Raw genomic sequence first — 11,288 nt, 5'->3', positions numbered from 1 at the left:
AAGACAATTCTATACCTAGTACTTGTCGGGTATTTAGATTCCAACTGGATGTTTTTGGCTCTGTTACGAGGGACAAGCCAATTTGGTTGCTTAGAGTTATTACAAAGGAGAAGGTTATGAAGATGATGGAAATAGAATCTTCAAGTTCAGAACTCTACATCTTAGGGAACTCAACGACCTTCATGATTGAACTAAAGCACCATTGACGAGACTCGGGTTCAGGATATCACAGTGAGCTAGAAGATGAAGCTTCATACAACATTTCAAGGACTTTGCAGTTGCAGATCCAACGGAATTTGTATTCTCTTTCTTCACCAGCTCTCTATGAGTTGCTATCCAACACCTGATAATCGTCACGGACAAGGTATGACTTCTGACTAGCATATTATTTTAACATCTGTTTGCTAGAGTCATATTTGGTATCCAAATTATTACCTCTCATGATACAAGGCACACACAATATAATTATATGTGCTGTGATACCATGGTTATATTATATGTGGACTAACGTCACTTGTGCAAGATAATTGCTAAGTGAATGCAGATTAGTGATATGATGAGTTTGTTGGAAAGTTGCAATTCTTTATGGTCTACTAGCTAGTCTAGAAAATGATGGCAATAAAAGGAAGTCAAGGATCTTTTGAATATGTGCATTTTGGAAGATTCTAGACATGTCAAGACTTATGCCAACAACCACTGGACTTGATCAGTACAAGAAAGGTACATCAACTGAAATGTCAAGTCTCAGAGGTATTCAACTTATCACTTTACTTAACTGCAAGTAGATCACATACTATATTTTCTATAAGGTATTACTTCTTTCATGAGCATGTCTATTGTATTTCTTAAATGAATTCATGAGTATTAAATTGTCTATACATAGGACTTGTGAATTTATTTAAAATCCAGTACCTCGTGCTTTTTGCCATTATATATGATTGCCATGATAATATGTTATATGCTTAGATGGTGATTATATGTTTTAGCATGAGTGTTTGTTATTTCAATTATTTAAATTGTGTTGCATGACAATTAAGTGACTTATTTGTTCATGATTTAAATAATTAGGGATGACATGAAGCATGACTTAATTATGTTATTTTTCTTGATCTATACCTCTTCAACAATTGGTATCTAGTAGAGAACTTTGTCATAATCTAGTCGTGATATATCTGTATTTGTGAACATACTTAGGATTATTTTCTAGGTTGAATTCATTTTTATAGGTATAAAATCTGAAGCATGACTTATTTGTTATCTAGACTTGTGACTTGTATCAGTAATTGGTATGTGGTTAGAATCTAGTTAGAATTTAGTCATGATATACTAGTATTTGTGGAGTTACTTAGATTCTCTCTAGGCTGAATCCATTTATATTAGTGTATATATTTGAAGCATAACTATTTGTGTTGGGTATTTGATGATTTATTAATTGATATCTTATTTCATGTCTAACTGCATATAGTTGTGATACTTTTAGTGTTAGTGATATTTTGCATGCTTATATGTAGATCACTAATATTAATTGTTAATATGTTCTGCGAGGAGTTGTGTGAGTTTACTTGTACCCAATGCTTACATGTATAGGACTTGTGAATTTTTTCTTCAACTTTCCCTCGGGCCTGCGAATATCTTTGTATGATTGTCATAATTTTAGTTGTTATATGCTGATCTGATAATTATATGATATTGCGTAGGTAATTATTATTTTATCTTAGTTAGATTGTGATCCATGACAATTATATGCTTATTTGTTTCATGATTGACTTTGATAGAATAATAGAAGCATGATTAATTCATCTTTGAAATATTTGATTGGTATCTTTTCTTGATGCTTTATTGATGTTTTATTTGTGAATTGATTGTGATGTATTGGCACTGGTGAAATATTGTTGCATATTTCTTAAAAACCACTAGTGCAAATATATATTAGGTGTTTAATATTCTGAGTACAAGTGAGACAACAAAATCTTTATTTTGTCTCATATTTATGTTCTGGAGTGGTGAATTTCTTCAAAGAAATTTTCTTATCAATTGATTTCAACAATTGGTATCCACTACTCTATTTCATAAATATTTCTTAGAATATTTTGCATCTATACATGTAGCGTCATAGGACGAGACATTGATTATCTTGTATTTGTGTACTTGGTGATCTTTGTCACTTGCAGCGTCTGTTTTGACGATGTGCTAGTATGAGGCATTTTCACTAATTAGTATGGCGAGTGCTTTATACACTGCAGCGCATAAATTTTCTTGTTTCCTTTTTAAATTGTAGTGAGAAACAGGAGTCTGTGTCTTTTTCAAAGACAACTTCATTTAAACCTTTTATGCATAGATTCAGACTCTTATACTCAAACCAGTTTTTAATGGAAAACTTCAATTCTTTCATCCGTTGTGATTGTCGTTCTTTATGAAAATCATTTTACACTCACAACTGGTTCATTTTTCTCAAAAGATTAAATGCAATTGCTTTCATTCAAAATCATAGATTTTCTAAAGTGCATTTATATCTCTTTCTGTTCTTTGGAACTTAATCAGCCTCTTGGCTTTCCTATATAGTCATAAGGTTGAAAACCAACAATCTTTATCCCAGACTATAAAACCAAATTCAGAACACATCCCAACTTTTCCCCTGGAGTAATAAGGAACTTATTAGACTAGAGGTCAATAAGGGAGAAACTGTACTCGTTACAGCAAATAAGGATGTGAGGGATAGTGTACCCACAGCTCTACCTCTCAAGAAGAAAAGGTGTTTTTGAACTTGAGGTAACTGTTGCTCATCTATATTTTCTCAAAAGAATATAGAGCTGAAAAGGCAATAAAACAGTCTCTGGAATCATTCTCTCAACAGGATGAGTCCATTGAAATTCGCTCGTCAGCCAGATCATCTTGCATTGAGTCAAGCACATCATCAGTAATCACTCTGATGAAGAGCCTAAACAGAAAATCTTATGGACACAATACAAGAGAGTGCACAGTAAGGTTAAAGGTTTTGTTCCAGAAGCAACTTCTTCATTTACCATTTTACGGTAGATAAGATGGTTGATGCCTTTACAGGTGTAAGGAGGAAACGAGGATCTCAATTGCCAAATCTTCAGGATTCTCGTCTCCCTCCCCAGATAAGAACAGATCTGGATCCAATCGGAATGGATTTCCTATTTATAGGAGATCGGCAACTCTCTGACTATGAGTCAATTTATTGATGAGTCGGTTGAGGATCGGGGATTTACGAAACCCCATTGCACCGCCGGTGACCTCTCTTGAAGGGGCTATGGTGATTTTCTCATGCAGGTACAGAAGACCATACTTTGAGTGCTGAGAGAAACACTGTGAGCCAAACACTGAGAGTTAAACACTTGGTGAGATTCTGAGAAGAACCAGTGAGATATTAGAATGAGAAATATGTGAGCATAAGTGAGTGCAAACACATAGGATTTTGAGAAGAGTGAAACACTTGTGAGGTACATATAATAATAATTGGTATCGTAAGCTCACAAGTTGTTGAAAGAATTGACGGAAGCAACTACGGTTCATTCCATTTCACGTTGTGAACTTATGGTTGATGATTCTCTTGAATCAAGTGTCTTCACAGACATTGAGGAGGACTTAGGCCTTTGCCATAATTAAGCCTTTGTCTAACCTCCCAGAGCAAACAACTCTGGATCCTTAATTGGATAAGCCACTTAGTGGTTGGCAACTTGTGGACAATGATTCGGATTTATCTGATGAGTCTGCAGGGACTGGGAATTACGAACTCCCATTGCACCACCGGTGACCCCCTTTAAGGGTGGCTAAGGTGATTTTCTTGCAGGTACTCAGCATTTTGGAAGCTCAGTATTTGTGTGGAGGGATACACTTACAGAACTCGTGAGTGACACCCTTACCCAAAAACCGAGAGAAATTTGAGTGTTGAGTGATACACCTGCAGAACATTTTAGTGAGACACCCACTAATTACCAAATTTATACCTAAAGACAAAGTGGATGTTGTTACTGGAATGTCAGTTTTACTCATTACTTTTCCGTTTGGAACCTATTCTTTCAGCATAGGGACCAACCCAATCAAAGTAAACCCTTCTTCTGAACTCTTTCTTCGACCCCAGCTTTAGCGTTGTTTAGTTCTCTATGGGGAGATTATCTTTTGGTACAGGAAGTATTGTACACGTTCCTTGACCTATTTGATACCACATATCCTCGGAGGATTCCACAACTAAGGGGGAGAATATATTTAGGGGGAGAATATATGAAAGGGGGAAGAAAAAGTAAGTTAGCTTTCTTCTATTGTTTACAACTAAGGGGGATTAAACTACTCTTTAGTTGTGTACTACTGAGGGGGAGATTCTTCTCTCAACTAAGGAGGAGGATTGATCTTTCATCTAAGGGGAGATAACTACTTATCACCAAGGGGAACCTGATCAAGGTAAAGGGAGGAGAAGTATAAGGTGATACATCTATTCTTCAGTAAGTGGTAGACATGAACTTATTTATTACCACTGAAGAATTCAATGAAGCTGCTGATTGTTCTTTGCATAATGGAATGTTTTGAATTCTCTTCAAGACAGACTATGAGGATTATCTGGCAGGTAAGCAAGAACCAGAGAAATAAAGGTGATATGCACATTTGTTATTTCTATTCATGAAATCTGGAAATGTACTATATGATCCAGAAACTTTGTAGCATTATTTACTAGTCCAGGACTTTACTTTTTCTAGTGTTAGTTGAGTTATCCTCCAGAGGATTTGCTTGTTATGATTAACAAACAAATAGGGGGAGATTGTAAGTCTAAATGTAAAGACAACCCTATCTGTTACATAGGGATGATAACTCAACAATAGAACAGGACAAGTAAATAACACTACGCCTGCACCGGAATCGGAAGATACGAAGACAAAGGTTGAAGAAGTCATCTACAGTCTTGAAGGAATAAGTTCACTGGAAGAAGTTCATTAATATGTTCATGCCTCAGTGAAGAATAAAGATTGAAGTATTCAAGATTGTGGAAGCAATGAAGATGTTGTCCAAGTACTCGAAAGATTTCAGTGCAACCCCTGAAGCAAGATATTTTTATATATCTTGGTTGGTTATTTATAATCAACAAACTGAAGCATAAACTAACCCGGAACCGACTGATCAATGTTTGCTGACAAAGACGGTACAATGTTTAACTTCAGTGTTAGTCGCTTGTGAACCAGACCAGTGCACTAAGCGTCAGCACGTACGGAGCTTTGCAAGTATTTATCGATCGAAGAATTGATCCAGTCATATCATGTCAAGCCAAGCCAAGCCAAATGCCTAGCCTCTGCAAGCTATGCCAAAGTGACCTATCTTTTATATGTGTGCACTTATATATTTGTATATGTACAAATATATTTATATATATGTATATATGTATATTTAATTAAATATAATATATATAATATATATGTATATATGTTTTTAAACATATGTATATGTATATTTATATGTATGTATATTTAAATAAATATATATGTATATAATATATGTATTTATATTTTACATAAGCAATTATATAATTAAGTGTATATATATATTATATTATGTGCATAAATATATGTATATTTAGAGATAGTTATATATATCTTTATATATATATTTATATTTATATTTACACATAGTTATATGTATATTATATATATTTAAATATATGAGAATATATTTAAATATATGTGTATATATATGTTACTATATGTTTATATAAATATTATATATATGTATATATTTATATATACTTTTCTTTATATATATTTATGTTTATATTTATATTTATAAATAACTATATATATCTCTATATATATTTATATATATATTTACATTTGTATTTACATATAATTATATATTATATATATTTAAATATATGAGAATATATTTAAATATATGTACATATATTATTATATGTTCATATAAATAATATATATATGTGTGTATATATTTATATATACTTTTATTTATTAATATAATAACAACATAATATATTATATTATATATATTATGCATGCATGTGATGATGTCAGGTGTCAAGGGCACCCTAGGGTTTGCATGTGTCCATGGAGCTTTCACTCTCTTTAAGCTCCTGCGTACACTGAAGCCATGCAACGTCCCTGAAGGAGAGACAACAGGGGAATTGATCACTGTATAGCGCAAGTTCAACATGATGGATTTGTTTCTAAGTGGTTACACTCTGAGAGGACCAACTGTATGTGGCGCAAGGTTTGACTGGCGCCATGTTTGACCCTCCTAGGTCATGGCGCAAGTTGCTTGGATTTTTCTAAGTCCCTTACTCATCCACTGTGGAAGAACAACAATGAAGAAGCGCAACATTTGACCCGGTCAAATGTTGCGCCTCTACTCATCTCCCTTGGGCCAACCATTACAACTTGGAATTCTTCCAAGAACACCTCACAGGGACACACTGTACTGGCGCCAACTTTGACCATGGCGCCAAGTTTGACCACAGTAGCATATGTATACATTTGGGGCGCAACTTTCATATATATATATATGTATATGAAAGTGGCGCCACCTCTTTGTACATTCTGGAGTTAGATTTATTTTTATAAATCGAATCCGTCCAGGACGAACTCAAGTCGTCCAGGACGAACTCGTTAACTAGGGTTAGTTAAGTGAGAAGCCTATAAATACATGAGATGTGGGTTCATAATTTGTAACACTCTCCACCACCTTTATGGTGGAATGGCTTTGTGCCTTGCACACTACTACACACAAATAAACTCTAGCTTAGTTTTGTATTATATATATATTTAGAAGCTAGGGTTTGTGAGTGTAAGTAGTAGTAGCCATTGTAGCCAACCTTCGGGTTTGGATTTATAGCACCTTCGAGGTATTTATCAATATACAGATATACCTTGGAAAATATTGTGTGTTGGTTTAATATTTTCATATCCTCAGAAACCAACCCTATAAATATCCGGAACACGAAACCCATTACAGGACTGCAATTTATTTATCCGCAAGATTCGAAAGAATTTTAAATTGTAGTGAGTATCGTATTCAACCCCCCCTTCTACGATACTTTGGACCTAACAAATCCACCTCATATTACAGAGAATCCCGAACCAACCCCTTAAGAGCATCTCCAATCGTACAAAGCTCTTGGCTAAAAAATGAGTTGGCATTCCAAAATTAAAAAATATAGCCAACGTCCTGAAAAAATAGCATGCCAACCACACTAATATGTTGTCTATAATTTTAGCCAACCTCTTATGGATGGCTATATTTGTCGAACCTCTACAGGTCTGTAAAAAATCTGTAGGAAGATTCCACATCATTTATTACTGTATTAAACTGATATATTCTATTTTAACAATCTAAAATATTAATAATATACTTTTTTTAAATTATAGCCAACCAGTATAGCCAATACCATTGAAGCAAAATGTTTTACAGGTTGAGCAAATTTTACATAATGTCTTGTCCAATTTAGCCAACGATTATAGCCAACACTGTTGGAGATGCTCTAATCTCCTTAGATTTTAGCTGCAGCTATTTAATTGGTACGACTGTTTAGAAAATGAAATATTTCTGGGAGAAAAGAGCACGTGAGAATACGGTGGAATAAAAACGAAATGACAATTGTCACGTTCCATTATTTGTTTTGAGAATAAACTTTTTCACCTTTCACTAATTTATCATTTAGTTGATATCCTGTCTCAACTTTAGCACTGATATATTCTTTTAATCATATCATCAGTTGTTTCAGACCTAATTTCAGCATATTAAACGTTCAATATGTTCATTAATTATTTAATTTGACAAATTCCCTTCTTATAAAAAAATATAAAAGAAAGTACAGTTAAACCTTTTTAAAATAATACCCCTCGGACAGGGGAAAAATATTATTTTACCGAATTTATTATTTTATTGATATAATAATATTTTATTACTTTATCGATAAAGTAATATTTTATTATTTTACCGAATTTCTACATGTTTATAAATTATAACTTATTATTTTTAAAAACAAGAATTAGTCAAATACAATGTATCTGATTTAAAATTACTTTTATAATAATTAATCATATGAGAAAACTAAATTCATGCATGCACTAGATAGAGTATACATGTTACAACATGAGCAAAACATATGGATTTATTTATCTTTTACATAAAGTGAAGAATGAAGTTAATTTTTGCCTTGGAAAGAAAAAACAAGTTACTGTAGATCAAATTTTAAAAAGGACTGAATTTTGAATTCATATATGTGTGTGTATTTATATATATAATTCATGAATTATTATTTTACATATTACTTGGGCCTTTAATGAATTTCTAAACTTTTATTATCTTATGCTTTTAGCTAGTGAAAATATTATTTTATGATATTGGCTCAAGTTGGGACCGACAAAATTTATTATTTAAGCGAGGTTATTACTTTATTGGATATTACTTAGGGATCTTTTTAAAAATACCCATCTGTAAAATTATTTTTTTAAAAATACTACCATCTTTTTCATTGTTTTTAAAAATACCTTTTCATAAAATTTTTTTTTCAAAAATACGATTTGCAACCTTTGCAACCTCATTTGCAACCTTGGGCGGCGCAGCCGTAAAAGTTGCAAATGAGGTTGCAAAAGTTGCAAATAAAAATGGAAATGAGGTTGCAAAAGTTGCAAATGAGGTTGCAAAAGTTGCAAATAAAAATGGAAAGTTGCAACAGTTGCAACTGCAATTGCAACTAGTTCAACTGAAAACTGTAAGTTGCAAAAGTTGCAAATGAGGTTGCAAATGAAGTTGCAACTGCAGTTGCAACTTTTGCAACTGCAGTTGCAACTTCATTTGCAACCTCAGTTGCAACTAAATGCAACTGAAAACTGTAAGTAACAACAGATGTATGGTGTGCCCCTGGCGGGGCCATTAGATTACAATAGAATCAACTGAATGCAACCATATGCAACTGAATACAACCATATGCAACCATATATGCAATTACAAATCCTGATTTCAAGTTCCAGTTTTCAAATGTCGTTTTCGACCTCATTTTCGGAATCGATATATATATATATATATATATATATCGATTCCGAAAATGAGGTCGAAAACGACATTTGAAAACTGGAACTTGAAATCAGGAATTTGGTTGCATATGAAGTTGCAAAAGAGGTTGCAACACGGCTGGCGCCGCCTGGAGTTGCAGATGAGGTTGCAAAAGTTGCAAACAGTATTTTTGAAAAAAAGATTTTATGAAAAGGTATTTTTAAAAAGAATTCTGGAAGGTAGTATTTTTGTAAATAATTAAAGAAAAGGTAGGTAGTTTTGTAGATTTCCATATTACTTAATCAAGATTTAATTGTATTCGAATGCATGAAGGCCCAACTAAGTCACTCTTGCTGCCTGAAAAATGGTCAAAATCGACAACTATTCTGTTTATTCTTTATTATTAAACGTTTTCAACTTTTATTACCAAGCCAATTTGACATTAGTTACGAAAAAATGTCAAATATTGTTATGTGTATAGTCGTAGTGTTGTGCAGAACAAAAGTTTGAATTATTAACTATCAGATAACCCTAGAATTTACATAACAAGAAAAATCATATTCTCTCTTTTCTCTCTATTCTTGAAGTAGTCGTCTTTATAATCTGAGGGACTTTCATCGGCTTTTATCGGTGGAAAGCCCCAATCTTTTTTTCTTTTTAACCGTTTTTGTTCATCTTTTGCTTTTGTTCAATAAATTCCCAATTTATTTGGATTTTGTTTGGTCTCTCCTTGTGTGAGAGTTTGATTTTCTTTACAGTTTGTCATGTCCGGGATCCTAGATTTGCAGGATTTTGATGGTGTTGATTTTCATGGTGTTGATTCGATGATGAAGGTTATTATGATGATACATCTATGGTTGATTGCTCAAAACAACAGTGATCCATTCGTATGGAGGGGACCCCGGCTCCCCCCTCCCGAAAACAACGTTGGTGTAAATGGCCATAGCACCAACGGAGACCGTCCCGGAGCGGCCAAGCGGGAGGGGAAACTTCCCCCCTCCCGCTGGGAAGATTTTTAAGAGACCAGATGGTAGTGTTCCCAAAGACATTCATGTGGGGTGCTTGGCGTAGACTTGATGGTATTTTGCCCAAAGACACTCCTATGGCTCGTTTGGTTGCCTATCCAAGATGGAAGGATTCAAGAACGATATTATTACACGTTTGTTTAATTTCGATCATGTATGTAGATGCCGTATGACTTTTTATTATTGAATTATTATCTTTGTTAAAAAAAAGGTTTGAATTATTATTTCGAAACACTGAACGACACAATCAATTAAACTGATTTTAAATGAAACTTGAATACTTGATCAAATGAAGGGCAAATTATTATCACGTTTAAATTTCATCAAGTAGACGAATTTATCGTGGGTCATATCTCAAACGTCAATGCCAATGCAGACATGTGGTGTGTCTACTCTTGACTCTTGAGTTTGAGTAGTACACAAATTCTAAAAGGAAATCAAGTTGATGAACTGACGTGATGAACAGTGTGGGCTTCTAGAGCTCACCCTGGGTGATAATTTAGATCGTACTGTAGTTTTTCAACCAAAAAGAAAAAAAAAGTTAAAACTTACGGGTCGGCTGAATTTATTCTTGGCGTAATTTTGAAAAAAATTTACTTGAAATTTTATTTTTCTGAAATAGATCTTTTTTTACGTAATGAATATCAAACATGTTCTTAATATTTATATCCAAAAAATTATATAAATAGGATTTATTAAATTAAATAAATCCTTGATAAGCCATTAAAATTTTTAGCCAAACAAGCCTTAGTTTCATATAAAAATAATGTACTTAAGCTTTGCTTTGTATCATGACATCGAGCAACAACCCTGCAGTTGATAAATTTAAGAGGAGTTTTTTGAAATAGCAGTTTTTATTGAAAAGTTGTTTTTCGGAGAGAGTAGGTTTCTGTCTTTTGGAAAAAGTTATTTCCAAATTTTGAATGATGTTGCTACGTATTTTACTGTCCAATCTCATAAAAATATTTTTTTTAAATAATATAACTCAAAATAAGCAAATATCAAAAAAGAAAAAAAGTTATATTTTTCATAATTCTTTACGTTATTTTTTGACACGCATTTTGAGACTGATATAAAATATAATTTCATAATATTTTTTTCAAAAATATTCTTTTATAAAAGTATCAAAATGAGTGAAGTGAACATAAACCACATGCTAAGACAAGGAATAATTATAGCCACACCTTTTTTACCAAATAAATTTTCTAAAACTACACCTCACTTTTGATTTTTGAATAGACCCTTTAT

Source organism: Daucus carota, chromosome 1 (genome assembly GCF_001625215.2).
Source record: "Daucus carota subsp. sativus chromosome 1, DH1 v3.0, whole genome shotgun sequence".
Lineage (NCBI taxonomy): Eukaryota > Viridiplantae > Streptophyta > Magnoliopsida > Apiales > Apiaceae > Daucus > Daucus carota.
This window is presented reverse-complemented; position numbering follows the sequence as displayed.